Source organism: Cherax quadricarinatus, chromosome 14 (assembly GCF_038502225.1).
Source record: "Cherax quadricarinatus isolate ZL_2023a chromosome 14, ASM3850222v1, whole genome shotgun sequence".
NCBI lineage: Eukaryota > Metazoa > Arthropoda > Malacostraca > Decapoda > Parastacidae > Cherax > Cherax quadricarinatus.
In genome coordinates this window covers 9417823-9434648 of record NC_091305.1, presented here as the reverse complement: position 1 = coordinate 9434648, position 16826 = coordinate 9417823, and the positions used below count along the sequence as shown (strand labels likewise).

At 37.9% G+C, this 16826-nt stretch overlaps 1 protein-coding gene across 1 annotated transcript in view; it reads left to right on the top strand.

Annotated features, from left to right (window-relative positions):
* The first annotated feature begins 12576 nt into the window (after window positions 1-12576).
* The window catches only part of LOC128695239 (voltage-gated inwardly rectifying potassium channel KCNH2-like), a 611454-nt gene continuing 607204 nt past the window's right edge, over window positions 12577-16826 (top strand). The window contains exon 1 of the mRNA XM_053785754.2: window positions 12577-12666. The gene's annotated coding sequence lies outside the window, so the exon portion shown is untranslated. The remainder of the gene's footprint in view (window positions 12667-16826) is intronic.

Here is a 16826-nt window from a genome sequence, read left to right as displayed (position 1 = left end):
GTGTTAGTATTTCAGTGACATTCTAGTACTAATGGCCTCCTTGAGGACTTTTTTTCACGTTTGCAGATAATCAATAAAGATCATTAAGCATGATTAATGCCGTATGATCAACTTAGGAAACACTATTTTGTTTTAATACTTATATTTATATGTAACCATTGGTGTAATTAATTTTTTGACCAGTCACCTCGATGATTCATCAACCACCGTCGATGGCTATCAACAGCCCTTGATGATTGATCAACCACTCTTCATTAATAAAGCGTCCTTGATGATTGATCAGTCACCCTTGACGACTGATCTGCTATCCTTGATGATTGATCAGTCACCCTTGACGACTGATCTGCTATCCTTGATGATTGATCAATTACACTTGATGGTTGATCAACCACCCTCGATGATTAAACAGTTACCCTTAATGATTGATCACTTACCCTTGATAATTGATTAATTACACTTGATTGATCAATCACCCTTGATGACTGATGACGGATCAAACACCTCTGATTAATCAGTTATCCTTAATGATTGATCGCTTAACCTTGATTCATCACCCACAGTTGATGATTGATCAACCACCCTCTAGGAGCCTGGCCCATGGCCGGGTTCCGAGAGTAGTAAGACTCTCGAAAGTCATCAAAGGTATAAATTCATTAAAGGTAACTTTACGTTGCATGAAGCTCTCTCATTCAGAATTAATATTGGCTTCTGATGCAAATTGTAAACATCAAATGTTAGGTGGAAAAGTAACACATTAACTAGTATCTGTTTTTTATTATTTTTTTATTAACACACTGGCCGAGTCCCACCAAGGCAGGGTGGCCTGAAAAAGAAAAACTTTCACCATCATTCACTCCATCACTGTCTTGCCAGAAGGGTGCTTTACACTACAGTTTTTAAACTGCAACATTAACACCCCTCCTTCAGAGTGCAGGCACTGTACTCCCATCTCCAGGACTCAAGTCCGGCCTGCCGGTTTCCCTGAACCCCTTCATAAATGTTACTTTGCTCACACTCCAACAGCACGTCAAGTATTAAAAATCATTTGTCTCCATTCACTCCTATCAAACACGCTCACGCATGCCTGCTGGAAGTCCAAGCCCCTCGCACACAAAACCTCCTTTACCCCCTCCCTCCAACCTTTCCTAGGCCGACCCCTACCCCGCCTTCCTTCCACTACAGACTGATACACTCTTGAAGTCATTCTGTTTCGCTCCATTCTCTCTACATGTCCGAACCACCTCAACAACCCTTCCTCAGCCCTCTGGACAACAGTTTTGGTAATCCCGCACCTTCTCCTAACTTCCAAACTACGAATTCTCTGCATTATATTCACAGAATTCGTAGGGCTGAGGAAGGGTTGATGAAGTGGTTCGGTTTTGTTACATGGTTGTACATATTCTCACAAACATGTCCTCCCTCTCTTAGGATCGAACCCTGTCTCCCATTCCCCTAGGCACTGTGAGATCCCTACGTGTTTAAGCTTCTTTGTGAATATAATAATAGTAATCATACTAACAGGATATGAACGCACCATTCCTATAAAGATACATATTCTCTTACATGTAAACGTATATACATATACACCATATTTTAGAAGAATTAGCTTGTTCTTCGTGGCAAAGAAACGGCTCGAAAGACACCCACGCCCTCAAACCTCATAAATTTTCGTTCTAGCAAGAACTTTCTGGAGCTACCATGTTTCAGGAGTGTGGGAGCGTCATTGAGGTGCCAGGCAAGTTTCTGAATGTCTGGAGTAAGTAATCAGAAACTTGGTAAGACGGAAGAGAAAGACAGGCTGGCCGGGTGCTATGGAATGGGTAGTAAACGGCATGCGCAGTGGGAGGAGACTGTGGGTCTTTGGTATGGGTGTATGGTGGGAGCAGTGTGTAGATGATGGTAGTCTGTATGCGTGTGTACATGTACACGGGAAAAAACGACGTCCTATCCTATATCAACCAAATCTTTGTAAAATTGTAAACAAATTAATCCTTTGTTTTTCACAATATACATAAACGACATAGATGAGGGAATAAATAGCGACAGAAGCAAGTTTACCGATGACACTGAAATATACAGTCGGATTAATATTGATGAGGACCTTAGATCGCTACAGACAAATTTGGATAGGCTGATGCAGTGGTCGGAGAAGTGGCACATGCACTTTAATGTAGTCAAATGCAAAGTTCTAAGCATGGAAAAGAGAGCATATCTATGGCACTTATAAACTTTATAATGTAGATCTCAGTCACTATGACAGCAAAAGAGATTTAGGAGTTCTGGTTAGCAGTAATCTAAAGCCAAGACAACATTGTATAAATGTTCGCAATAAAGCTAATAGAATTCTTGGCTTCATATCAAGAGGTGTAAACTGCAGGAGTCCTCAGATTATACTTCAAGTTTATATGTTGATGGGATGGCCTCGTTTAGATTCTGCTACGCGGTTCTGGTCACCGTATTAATGAATGGACATAAATGCGCCGGAAAACATATAAAAAAGGATGACAAAATTGTTTCCATTTATCAGAAATCTTTCCTTAGGGGCTAGACTGAGGCTACTGAACCTGCACTCTCTAGAAATGAGTGGAAGTAGAGGGGATATGATTGAGGTATAAAAATGAAAGATAGGAATAAATAAAGGGGATATAAATAATGTGCTAAAAATATCTATCGTAGCAATGGGCTCAAGTTGGAAAAAATTAGATTTAGAAAGAATATAGGAAAAGCTACTCCCGAGTAGCGTTATTGAAGCAAAAACCTTGGGTAGCTTTAAAAATACGTTAGACAAGTACATGAGTAAATGTGAAATATACCTGTCTAGTATGGGCCAGTAGGCTTGCTGCAGGTACTCCTTTCTCATGTTCTTAAGTTTCCTGAGATATATACTGTACATGAATGGTATACAATACCGACAAGATGAAAATTAGATATATATGCAACATCTGGGCATCTTTAATGTAGACATTTAGCCATCCAGTGGCTTTATCAATACAAATTGTAAGGCATAATTTGAAGACAGAAAAGATTTATGCAAAAGATGAGGTAAACAGTCCCTCAGCCTTCACACCAACGTACTTACCAAGTATCGAGTATTAATTCTCGAGCACTTGAGTAAATAGACAACTCCAGATCACAAGGTAGATTAGAGAATACAAATTAAAAATTAACCAGACATCAAAAATAAATAAATATTCATATTCATGTAATAGAGTTTGGAGTATAAGATTGTTTATTATAGCATTATTAATAAAATATAAAGTATTTATGTACTTGTATTAGTATTGAGAGCATCTGATATATATTAACTAGACTGCCAAGTTTCTGTGGTCCACTTTATTTACATTTTATAATTATGGTAATATTCATAGGTAGGGGTTGTAAAATCATATTATTATTGGCTAGGTTATGCTATGGAGATCAGAGAAGGTTGCTATTGTATATTGGGGACGGTAGAGTAATTTTTTTTATGAAATTGGGGTTTTTTAATGAGTGATGTGTAAGTTTTCTCAGGGGAAAGGGTAACATTGCTTTGTTTATCTATGTTTTGAGATGTGTAGCCGTTCTGGAAAAAGGATCGTATACTAGTAGGGTTCTCATATGCTTATTTACCTGGAGTTTACCTGGAGAGAGTTCCGGGGGTCAACGCCACCCGCAGCCCGGTCTGTGACCAGGCCTCATGGTGGATCAGGGCCTGATCAACCAGGCTGTTACTGCTGGCTGTACGCAATCCAACGTATGAACCACAGCCCGGCTGGTCAGGTACCGACTTTAGGTACTTGTCCAGTGCCTGCTTGAAGACAGCCAGGGGTCTATTGGTAATCCCCCTTATGTATGTTGGGAGGCAGTGTAACAGTCTTGGACCCCTGACACTTATTGTGTTCTCTTGTCGTTCCAGTGACACCTCTGCTTTTCATTTGGGGGGGGGGGATGTTGCATCGTCTGCCTAGTCTTTTGCTTTCGTAGGGAGTGATTTTCGTATGCAAGTTTGGTACTAGTCCCTCTAGGATTTTCCAGGTATGTATAGTCATGTATTTCTCCTGCCTGCGTTCCAGGAAGTACAGGTTCAGGAACTTCAAGCGCTCTCAGTAACTGAGGTGTTTGATCTCAGTTATGCGTGCCGTAAAGGTTCTCTGTACATTTTCTAGGTCAGCAATTTCACCTTTTCACCTGCCTTGAAAGGTGCTGTTAGTGTGTAACAACATTCCAGCCTAGATAGAACGAACGACCTGAAGAGTGTCATCATGGGCTTGGAATCCCTAGTTTTGAAGGTTCTCATTATCCATGCTGTCATTTTTCTAGCAGATGCGATTGATACAATGTTATGGTCCTTGAAGGTGAGATCCTCCGACATGATCACTCCAAGGTCTTGGACGTTAGTTTTTCGCTCTATTGTGTGGTTGGAATTTGTCTTATACTCTGATGAAGTTTTAATTTCCTCACGTTTACCATATCGGAGTAATTGAAATTTCTCATCGTTGAACTTCATATTGTTTTCTGCAGCCCATTGAAAGATTTGGTTGATGTCCGCCTGGAGCCTTGCAGTGTTTGCAATGGAAGACACTGTCATGGAGATTCAGGTGTCATCTGCAAAGGAAGACACGGTGCTGTGGCTTACATCCCTGTCTCTTTCAGATATGAGGATGAGGAATAAGATGGGAGCGAGTACTGTGCCTTGCGGAACAGAACTTTTCACCGTAGCCGCCTCAGACTTTACTCTGTTGACTACTACTCTTTGTGTTCTATTTGTCAGGAAATTGTAGATCCATCTACAAACTTTTCCTGTTATTCCTTTAGCACGCATTTTGTGCGCTATTACACCATGGTCACACTTGTTGAAGGCTTTTGGAAAGTCTGTGTGTATTACATCTGCATTCTTTTTGTCTTCTAGTGCATCTAAGACCTTGTCGTAGTGATCCAATAGTTGAGACAGACAGGAGCGACCTGCTCTAAACCCATGTTGCCCTGGGTTGTGTAATTGATGGGTATCTAGATGGGTGGCGATTTTGCTTCTTAGGACCCTTTCAAAGATTTTTATGATACGGGATGTTAGCGCTATCGGTCTGTAGTTCTTTGTTATTGCTTTACTGCCCCCTTTGTGCGGTGGGGCTATGTCTTTTGTTTTTAGTAACTGTGGGACGTAGTTTTCTGTAAAATTTGGATTGTAATTAAGTAGGGTTACAGAGATATTTAGGATTTTTGTAATGTGGGTATAAACTTATCGTGAAAAAATATTTTATTATTTTTTTACAAATTTATTTTATATTTATACATATATTAAAGATGCTAAAAAATATTCCTCTTATTTTATTAATGGTTAGGGAGATAGAAATCGGCTGCTGTAGTGTTATTTACAAAATTTTGTGCATGGTAGGATATGGTGAACGAATGCAAATACATATGTACTCCAGAGCCAGAGTGACTTCAGAAAGCCTGGGGGAAGGATGCGCAGGTCTTTGCTCTGGGTTTGTACTTATTTATCTCGGCCTAGGATGAAGTAACAGGGTGATCTCTGGAGATGTGTGAGGGGTAGGTAAGCAACTCACAGCCTGCAACTTCAGGAACACATTCCTGAAGTTACAGGCTGTGAGATGCGTAGGATATTGTTGTAGTTTTGTAGTATAAAGCAAGGAGGGAGTATGTTGTTACTTGCTTTGGATGTTTAGAAACTGGCGTAAGTGTATAAAGCCTACAAGTTGGATTTTTATAGTATGATTATTGGGGAAAATACTGTATATATTTTCCGCAAATATGGTAATTTATAGGTAAATAGATGCCCTATATTGTATTTTTAAAAGAAGTATGATATCGAAAATGGGAAACCTGCGGCTGGGGGAGTCACTCGCCATCTTGGTTTTGAATTTGTATTAGAAACGTTGTTGAATGGGGAAGAATTTTTCGTGCTCTAGAGGTTAAAATTGTGCTGACACCTCTCAAATAGGAGGCGAAATTGGTGGATATGCATTCCTGCATAACTTGAGATATCACGCGACTGGACATTTACTGTTATGTATATAATGATACATTCAGCTAAATGCAATTTTCCACATTTAATATGCCCGTTGGTCCTTCTTGAACCGGAGGTAATTAGTGAAGTCATTAATTAGTTAATTACTTAATAATTATATGTGAAATGACAGAAGGAGGTGGATGTTAAGTTCACAAATTTATTTAATGTGTAGTGGATTATAATAATTACAATATTAATTTTGATAAGATAAGTAAAGTGTGGCTAAAGATTATATTAATGTGTATAAGTGTATGTGTAATTGATAAGCCAAGTGTAGCTAATTATATTAATGTGTATATTAATTTTGCAAAGCCAATGTGGCTAGGATTTATATTAATGTATTTGTATAATGTTAATTTTGATAAGCCAATTCTGGCCAAGATTTATATCAATGTATGTGTAATTGATAAGCCAAGTGTAACTAATTATATTAATGTGTATATTAATTTTGCTATGCCAAATTCTGGCAAGGATTTATTAATTTGTGTAATATTAATTTTGATGAGCCAAGTTTGTATTAATGTACATTTAAAATTTATATAATTTTCTTGCACATGTAATTGCTGAGCTCAAGTAGCTGGGATTTATTCAAAGGTAAGTTGTACTATTTACCTTTATAAAGTGCATAATTTAGTACATAATCAGTGTTATTAAGTTGAATTTAATACATTGCATCATGGCTAAAAATGAGGAAATTAATATAGAAGACAAACATATGGAATATAGAGTAAAGAAAGCATCAATATAGGCTAGAAAAGTTCATGTAACCAAGGCATATAATAAGTGCTTGGAATTAATGAATAAAAAAAACTGTGAATACTGATGATTTAAAATTGTATTTAGATGCTTTAGGGAATAGATATGATTCATACAAATTATATTACAACAAATATGAAGGAGATTTATTAGTAAACTGTGTAGCTGAGACTGAAATAGATCTCATTATTAATCAATATTATGAATTAGAGGAAAAGATTCTTGTAAAAGTCAGGCCTTGAATAAATTAAAATGTGTAAACCAGGCAGTTGGTCAGTCTGCTCCAACAAATAATATGTCTTTGCCAAAACTCCCAGAATTATGTTTGCCTGTGTTTAATCCTGGAAAAAATTGGGAGGAATTTTGGTCAATTTTTAAAGCAGCTGTGCATGACAGGAGTGACCTAGCCTGTGTAACTAAATTATTTTACCTCAAAGGACAGGTAAGAGGAGATGCTCACATACTGATACAAGCCTTTCCCAATGTAGATGACTCTTACAAGGAAGCAGTTGACTTGTTGAAGGTCACTTATGGTAATATAGAACAAAGTAGGTTGGATCTAGTGAATATCATTGTTAATTTAAAATCTCCAGATCACACTTACAAAGGTTTACAGCAGTTTAGAGTTAAACTGGAGAGCACTCTCAAAACTTTAAGTAATAAATATATTCTGAAGGAATCAGACTGGTTATTGAGTGCCATGGTACAGAATAAATTAAACTTTAAAACACTTGAATGGATCTCGAACAAATATCACAAGGGTTATTTTGGTCTGGAGGAAATAAGACTAGGTCTACAAGAATTAATTGTGCAGTTGCAGACCAGCCAACTAACTCATTTTAAAGATGTAACACATAATAACTCTGAGGTATCTGTCAAGTTTCACAAAGGGAAAAATTATCCCAATGTTGTTAATCAAAATTCATTTCCTAAAAATAGTTGCATAGGTGCATATCAAGTAGCAAGAATCAGAAATAATGATTCTCTACAAGGTAAGAAGAATAAGTACCCTCCTAAGAGTAGCCCAGTTAATAAGAAACCAGTCAGAGAAAAGAGAGATTGTCTTTTCTTCAAGGGTACTCATTTTTCTAAGAATTGCAATGCATACAATTCATGGAATGATAAAGTTGAAAGATTGGAGGAACTTGACAGATGTATCAGACGTTTAGGTAATCACAATGTAAAGGATTGCTATGCTAAATTAAACAACTGTTATCAACGTCACAAAGGAAGGCACCATATAGTCATGTGTAAGGGTCTATATGATAATGTTAACAATCCTGACACAACAGTAGCTAATGTAAAAATTGCTGCTAATGTTAATAATGATGGTTTTACTGAAGTAGCCTTACCTGTGTTACAGGTAAAAATTGATGATAGGCATAAATCAAAAAATGTAACTGCATTATTAGACCAAGGATCCCAATGTACTTTCATTAAACGTAAATGTCTTGATGGTATGAAAGTACAGATGGGAGATCCCACAACTTTAAAATTATCTGGGTTTTCTCTCGGATAAAAGGGATCAATTGTATGACACTGTTTATGTAACTATCAGGTTGGGCAATGAGAAAAAACGTGTTAATGCAGTAATTGTAGACTTCCAGAGAAAATATCTACAGTAGGGCTTAGTAAAGCTACAGAAAGACTTTCACATAATGTAAATTTAGCACCTTCTGGGGTAAGTGATGATTCTGTAGGCCCAATAAATATTTTGATAGGTAGTGACTATTATGCCTCCTTTGTAAAGGGTATGATAAAGAAATGTGATGTCACCCTTTTGAAGACTGCAGGAGGCCATGTAATGTATAGTAGGATTCCTCGTAATAATAATTCATGACTAGAGGAAACTACAAATACCATAACTGTGTGTCTTACTCATGAAGTCGTGCCCCAGTATAATTCTTTCATAGAGGATGGTGTTGAGCCAGTGCATAAATTGTGGGAATTAGACAGCATTGGAATAAATGTAAATGAAGAAAGTCCAGACGATTCTTTTACTCAAGAACAATACCTGAGAGATGTAAAATTTGAATCTGGACAATACTGGGTACGACTTCCGTGGAGACTGAACCATCCAGAATTGCCCACTAATTACAGAATGGCATATGGACAGTTAAAAGCTCAGCTCCACGAACTGAGTAAGACACCAGAATTGTTAACTGCCTATAATGATATAATTGCTGAGCAGTTAATTAATAAATTTATAGAAGAGGTACCTCCTGAGCAAGCCAAAATTTATGGTCACTATTTGCCACATCACGGAGTGAAGAAGAATTCTAAGACCACTCCTTTGAGGATTGTGTTTAATTGTAGTGCCAGGAGTAACAAAAATGTACCTAGTTTAAATGACTGTTTGATGACAGGTCCGTCGTTGATGGAAAAATTAGAAGATATCTTATTAAATTTCAGAGTAAAGAATTATACCTTTACGGCTTACATAAGTAAAGCTTTCCTAAGAGTGGGTTTACAAGAGGCTGACCGGGATTGTACCCGCTTCTTATGGCCTGAGAATCCTAGTGACCCACTTAGACCTCTGAAAACCTTTTGCTTTAGGAGCATATTATTTGGTGCTACATCCAGTCCGTTCCTACTTCAAGCGACGATAAATGCACACCTTAAATGTACGGGAAGTCCATTGAGTAAAGTAATGAGCAAACAATTTTATGTGGACAATTTCCTGGGTGTGACGTCAACTGAAGAGGAACTGTTAATGACTTATGGAGAGGCTAATGAAATAATGCAAAGTGCAAATATGCCTCTGAGGGAATGGAATAGTAATTCGTCCAAATTAAAGGACAAAATAAGTAAAGATTACCCTGGAGATGAAGTACCAAAATGTAGTAATGTATTGGGTTTAACTTGGGATACTGAGAGAGATTTGTTAATGTTAAAACCTAATAATTACAGTATGCCCAATAAATTAACTAAGAGAGTTTTGCTTGCTGAAGTTTCCAAATGTTTTGATCCACTAGGTTTAGTGTCACCCCTTACTATAAGAGGGAAATTATTAATTCAGGAAGCATGGAAACTTCAATGTGCTTAGGATGAAATTCTACCTGATGAATTCATTTACAGGTGGGATGAATTAATTTGTGATTATGAAAAAATTCCAATGTTGGAGTTCCCACGCCAGGTGGCCAATCCAAATGGGAAAAATGTACTCCACATTTTTTGTGATGCTTCAAAATTGGCATATGGAGCAGTTGCTTACCTTCAATGTAATAGTGTTATTTCTCTTGTTATGTCTAAGGCTAAAGTGTTTCCAATTAAATCATGTACTTTACCTCAGTTTGAATTAACAGCCATTTATGTAGGTGTCAAATTAGCTAATTATATAAGAAATAAGTTGCAAGAGATAAATATTAGCGACACTGTAATTTGGTCTGATAATGAGGTATCCTTACAATGGATTCGTAATGGAAACAGTAAAATTGTGTACGTACAAAACAGAGTCGCTGAAATTAATCAGATGCAAGAGAAGTATAATAGTTTGGGTCAGCGTATGTTAACATTTAATCATATACCTGGTGAGGAGAATCCAGCTGATTTCTTGTCTCGAGGTTTACCTTATGCTAAATTTGTAAATGCTGTATCATGGTTTAAAGGACCGAGCTGGCTGGTAAATAAAGCTAATTGGCCTGTACAAAAGGCGTATATTGCTCCTGTTGAAATTACTGTGACCACCACTCCAATTGTTTGTCCTTCCTTAGCCATTGATATAAATAGGTATTCTTTACCCAAACTAATCAATGTAACTAAGTTGGTGTTTAAATTTCTAAACAAGATGAATATTTCATTTAAGTTTTCACATCCTCTTGAATATTGGATAAAGAGGGTACAGGAGGAAATCTATGGAAATGAGATTAAATTGATGATGGAAAGAAAAATTGTGAAAGGTTCCATAATAGAGAAATTGGGGCTGTATTTAGAGAACAATGTAATTAGGTGCAGAGGTAGGTTACAAAATGCTGAATTGGGTGATTATGCTAAACACCCTATCTTACTGCCCAAAACTTATCATCTAACAAATTTAATTGTTCTAGATGCCCATAAAAATGTAATGCATGGTGGGATACAAGATACCTTAAATTGTATTAGGGAAACTTTCTGGATTCCACAAGGACAGCAAAGTGTAAAACGGGTGATTAAATCTTGTGTAATATGTCGCCGTGTGGATGCCAGATCCTATATGTACCCAGGTCCTCCACCATTGTCAAATGAGCAATTTGAGTCGTTTAGCAATGAACTCCGGCCGGCCGCAGTGTGGAAAATACTGTATATATTTTCATGAAATACGGTAATTTATAGGTAAATAGATGCCCTTTATTATATTTTTAAAAGAAGTGTGATATCGAAAATGGGAAACCTGCGGCTGTGGGAGTCACTCGCCATCTTGGTTTTGAATTTGTATTAGAAACGTTGGTGAATGGGGAAGAATTTTTCGTGCTCTAGAGGTTAAAATTGTGCTGACACCTCTCAAATAGGAGGCGAAATTGGTGGATATGCATTCCTGCATAACTTGAGATATCAGGCGACTGGACAAGACCTCTCCAGGAACCTCAGATAAGCTCTCTAGATTTGTGTGTAATTCTGGCCAGCATTATTTTCATAGATTTAGTTAGAGTGAGGTTTTCTGAGTATGATACACATTAATCTCCAGTCAAATTGGTGAGTGATATTAAGATATATTTTCCTTCTGTTATGGAATTGTGTATATATATATATATATATATATATATATATATATATATATATATATATATATATATATATAACCATTTATTTTTAATATACAGTCCACAAATTTATATATTTACCAACATTCCTGGTGTATGTATATTTCATTTAATAATAGGTCCAGAGCAACTTGTGGATATGACAGTGGTAGGTATCGAAGGGGGACATTTTTTGCGACCTAGGTGTCCCAAATTCCTACTTGTCTAACTGATAAATAATAATTATCTTTGTTCATTTACTGTTATGTATATAATGATACATTCAGCTAAATGCAATTTTCTACAATTATTGTATTTCTAGAGAAAGTTATTGTGCATAATAATAAGGGGTCTTATAACCCCTTTATGATTATATTCATCCCCTATTTCCATTTCTAAATTTTTCAAACCTATCATGAAAATCTGGTTCATTTGTTTTCTCAACCTGTTACGACATTGCTGGGAAAAACCAATCATTACTTTATAAGACAAGGTATGTTTAAAAAGTATATAGTATCAGCCAAGCTTGCTACGCAAACATCTTTGAATTACTGTAACACGAGAAAGTTAACCCAGACAAAAGTATAAAAGTGGATTTTCCTTTCATGCTTTCTCAAGTCTTGGTTGTGTACTGTTTTCTACTCATACATGTAAACACACATGCCTATATGACTATCGTATATACTTGTGTTAAAAGTTTCTTACATTAGTAGAATCTGGTTTATTGACGTTAACTTAACCTAAATAGCATCTGTAGGGAAATTGGATTTAGCATTTAAATTAAAAGAAATAAGAGGATAGGTTTTAAAAATATACTTGAGAGTGGACTTCAACCCCTGTGTAGGATTGAAATGTTACTGATTTTATTTTACAACTTAAACGTACAGTGTTGCAGAGTTAATGACCACGTGCAATCGTTTTTTTTTAATTAAGGGGGTTTAGCTGACGTTGTTATTGTAGGGAGGTGTGGCACGGGTGGTGTATCAGGAGGCGTAGGTTGTATAATATAGGGGTGGAGGAGGGTGACGGCTGGTATCCGGAGACGGGGATCTGGTGGGGATGGTGAAGCATGCCAGTGAGAGCTTCAGTGTGTGTTGGGCCGTGGTGCTGAGCGGTTGTGTTTGGTTTCCTGCGCGCGACTCCGTTTCTCACAGACTACATCTTAAGATTTTTAAAGACCTTATGGTACGAGGCGGTGGATGTGTATCCACGGAAGGATATAGTAGAGGAGCAGCGTGCTGCTTGTCTCGTGTATCTTTATAAGGATTCAATTAATAATATTTTTTTAGGGTGTATTTGGAGTTACTTAAAAACTTGTGTGGGGATTCCCACACAAGTTTCTGTCTCAAGTCTGAGAGAGAACTTCATGATAAAGTCTCTCATAATGGCTTCTGTCAGAAGTACAAGCCCAGAAATTTAGATCAAGACTTCGAATTAGTACAAATTTCACACCGAAGAACTAATTAAACATATATTACTGAAATAAATGCAAAAGTCCATGGGCAAGTCACTCTTCCTAAGGCACTTAACATGAGAAGTTGCTACAACAATTTCCACAGGAGCAGTTAATCTACATGGAAGACGACTTCATAAGGCAGTCATGGGGAGGTAACTTTGCACGGGGAAGGTTACAATGATTCACTTTCCATGCAGAAGTGAAAGGTCATAAACTTTCAGTGGGGTAGTGACTGTCATAAGGCACTTTCCATGGGGAAGTGACTTAGTAAGCCATTTTCCATGGGGCAGTTACTGTTCATAAGGTACTTTCTTTGTGGTAATGACTTTATAAGGTATTTTCCATAGGGAAATGACCATTTATATTGGCACATTCCATGGAGAAGTGATTCCATAAGGTACTTTTCTACTTTTCTTAGGAGAAGATGCACTATACACAGGAAAGTTTCTACATACGGTACCTAAAGTACCGATGGAACGTGGTTTATCCACGTTCCATGTGGAAGTGACTTCATGAGACTTTCCATGGGGAAGTGACTGTTCATGGGGTATTTTCCATTGTAAGCGGAGGTGAGGCTTCAGAAGATTGTTCATTGGAAAAGTGACAAGGTAGCTATTTAAAAAGGGATTTGGTGGGTTAAATTCACGAGGAATCGATAAACCCGTAGGTTCATGCAGGGGCATGTATGACCCTACGGATTTTGAGCTTCCCTTGGAATACAACAATTACATTGAAAATTATAATTACCATGATTAATAGCTGCTCTGAAAATCATAATTTAATAATTTCCTTCAATATATCATCAGAATAATAATCGTGAATGTTTATGACACATCAAACACGGAAGTAATGCATATTTATAGTCCCTGAAAAAGCCCGCTTTAATGTTGGGGAAGGGCTCTTGTTCCAACGAATCTGACCTGTCCCAGATTGCCTCCAGTTTCCTGGACGCTGTATGACCGTTACGGGTTTAGCACGTCGCCATGAATCTTATTACGCATGCTCTTCGTGTAGGTGAAAAGACTTACTAATAAAGGTTTAATTTTGCTGTATGTCGTTTTCCCCTAGTTATGGATTACCAAATAGTAATAAGGTCCTGAGACTTACTAATAAAGGTTTAATTTTGCTGTATGTCGTTTTCCCCTAGTTATGGATTACCAAATAGTAATAAGGTCCTGACAAGGAAGGTTCATGGATGCGGGTGACCGGATCTTTATTGAAGGGATTGAAGGTGACTTTAGCTCGAACCTGATTACTTCCTATTTCCCCAGGAGCCACATCAATGTAATACTGATTATAACTGGTCAAAGATGTATACACTGAGTTTACTTCACTCTTTCTTTTTAGGTATTAGATTATTCTTGATTAGTGGTGCAAAGGCAGCATGCAACTTCGTGCAGCTTTAGGCTTTAAATTTAGTAAAATAAATACCGTGTCTTTTTTTGAGTGTGCATTACTAAGTTCAAAAATCCAAGTTCAGATTTCAGAAAATTTTACTATTTACCAGTGACCGGTTTCGAAAGTTTTTTCTAAGTTAGCAGCCCGGCCTAGGACCAGGCTTTTCTGTTAATTGCCTGCTCAACCAGCCAGGCTGTTAAACATAACTGCGTCAAATTATAGAAATGTGTGATTAAATAAAATTATTTGTTTAACATATGTAAGTGCTACAGTGCCAGTTCTACATATAAATATACTAGCTACATGTTAAGGCAGCCTTGACTGAACCGTGACATTTAATCGTGCTTAGTGCATTATTTTTCTTTGCTGGGTAATTATTATTATTATTATTATTATTATTATTATTATTATTATTATTATTATTATTATTATTATTATTATCAAAAAGAAGCGCTAAGCCACAAGGGCTATACAGCTTTGCTGGGTAATAAATCTTATATTTACGAGGTGCTATAAAAAAGCTCCTGTACTGCAGCTAAAGAAATAAATAGACTTATCTAATCACCTACTTGAAGTTGTATTCCTCGAAGTAATCTCCTTGGGAGGCTATACAATGATCTTAGCATCTCTGCCACTTCTCAAAACATTTCTGAATCTTTCCTAGTGGCGTCTGGCGCGCCCTGCGATTCTGCTTGAATCGCAGGGGCCAAGACTAGGGAAGTAAGGAGACTATCGCCACGTTTTTGGCCAGAAAACGATGTTTTTTACCAGTCTTGAGTCAGCAAGCAGGGCACAGATATTTAGCACTTGTAATATGCTGGATACTCTGATAGCGATCTTCATTAATAGCTTTCCTAACTTTTTGAAAGTTGGCGTTTGTTTTTGACTCATGTTTATGATCGTTCATCATCCTCAAATGACGTTTGTCCGGGAACTTTTTGGCAGCACCTCGTACACAGAGTTTGTCTATATTTATCATTATAAGTGCCCCCTCGTGTTCAACAAGGAAAAAAATGTTGATTTCATGAAAGGTATTTTTTTGTTAGGAAGCTCCTGATATAGTGTATTTAAGCATGGGCCATTTTTATGGATAATGATCATAAATAACTGGATGATATTTATGAGTATGATTGTTTTAAGTTTAAAAATATTAGATTAGTGAACTTTGCCTGTAAATAAACTCATATTAATTTTTTTTTTAATTTTTCTGAGAAATGGAAATTTGTATGACGATTCAAGGATCCTTTGGTGAATATTATGCCATTCTGAATCTGTTAAATTTACCGAAACAGCCAATTCATTCTTGCAATATAAATGGCGCAATTTAAAAATTAACTTCCAGTACTCTAAAAGAGACGAGTCCGGTTATTATTATTAGTGTTCGGAGTTAAACAACACAACTCATTTAGGTTATCAAACGAAGTCCTTAATATCAAGGAATCTGCAAACAACATCGGTATTATCAAGTTCCGATATTTACACTCATCATTCATTTATCGATTAGCTAGCTGAAATTTTTATATTGATGAGGAAGTGCTGAACAGTACGGGATTTTCCAGCGACTAGGGAATGGGAGGTAATCAAGTTTGATGCAAGGAAGGGGAGCGTAACTCAAGAGCTCTTCGTCGGCATCTAGGTAACTCCTTAATAGGGTCAATTAAATGAAGCAAAGTAGGAATAACTGGGAGAAATTCATTACCTAGAATGCTCTTAGGTTTGCCATCAGAAGGAACCCAGGGGGCAGGGTTGACATCTGAAGGAATCCAGGGGGCAGGGTTGATATCTGAAGGAACCCAGGGGCAGGGCTGACATCTGAAGGAACCCTGGGGGCAGGGTTGGCATATGAAGGAACCCAGTGGCAGGGTTGACATCTGAAAGAATCCAGAGGGCAGGGGTGACATCTGAAGGAACCCTGGGGGCAGGGTTGACATATGAAGGAACCCAGGGGCAGGGTTGACATGAAGGAACCCAGGGGCAGGGTTGACATGAAGGAACCCAGGGGGCAGGGTTGACATATGAAGGAACCCAGGGGGCAGGGTTGACATCTGAAAGAATCCAGGGGGCAGGGGTGACATCTGAAGGAACCCTGGGGGCAGAGTTGACATATGAAGGAAACCAGGGGCAGGGTTGACATATGAAGGAACCCAGGGGGCAGGGTTGACATCTGAAGGAATTCAGGGGGCAGAGGTGCCATCTGAAGGAACCCAGGGGGGAGGGTTGACATATGAAAGAACCCAGGGGGCAGGGTTGACATCTGAAGGAACCCAGGGGGCAGGGTTGACATATGAAGGAACCCAGGGGGCAGGGTTGACATCTGAAGGAACCCAGGGGGCAGGGTTGACATCTGAAGGAACCCAGGGGGCAGGGTTGACATCTGAAGGAACCCAGGGGGCAGGGTTGACATCTGAAGGAACCCACGGGGCAGGGTTGACATCTGAAGGAACCCAGGGGGCAAGGTTGACATTAGAAGGAACCCAGGGGGCAGGGTTGA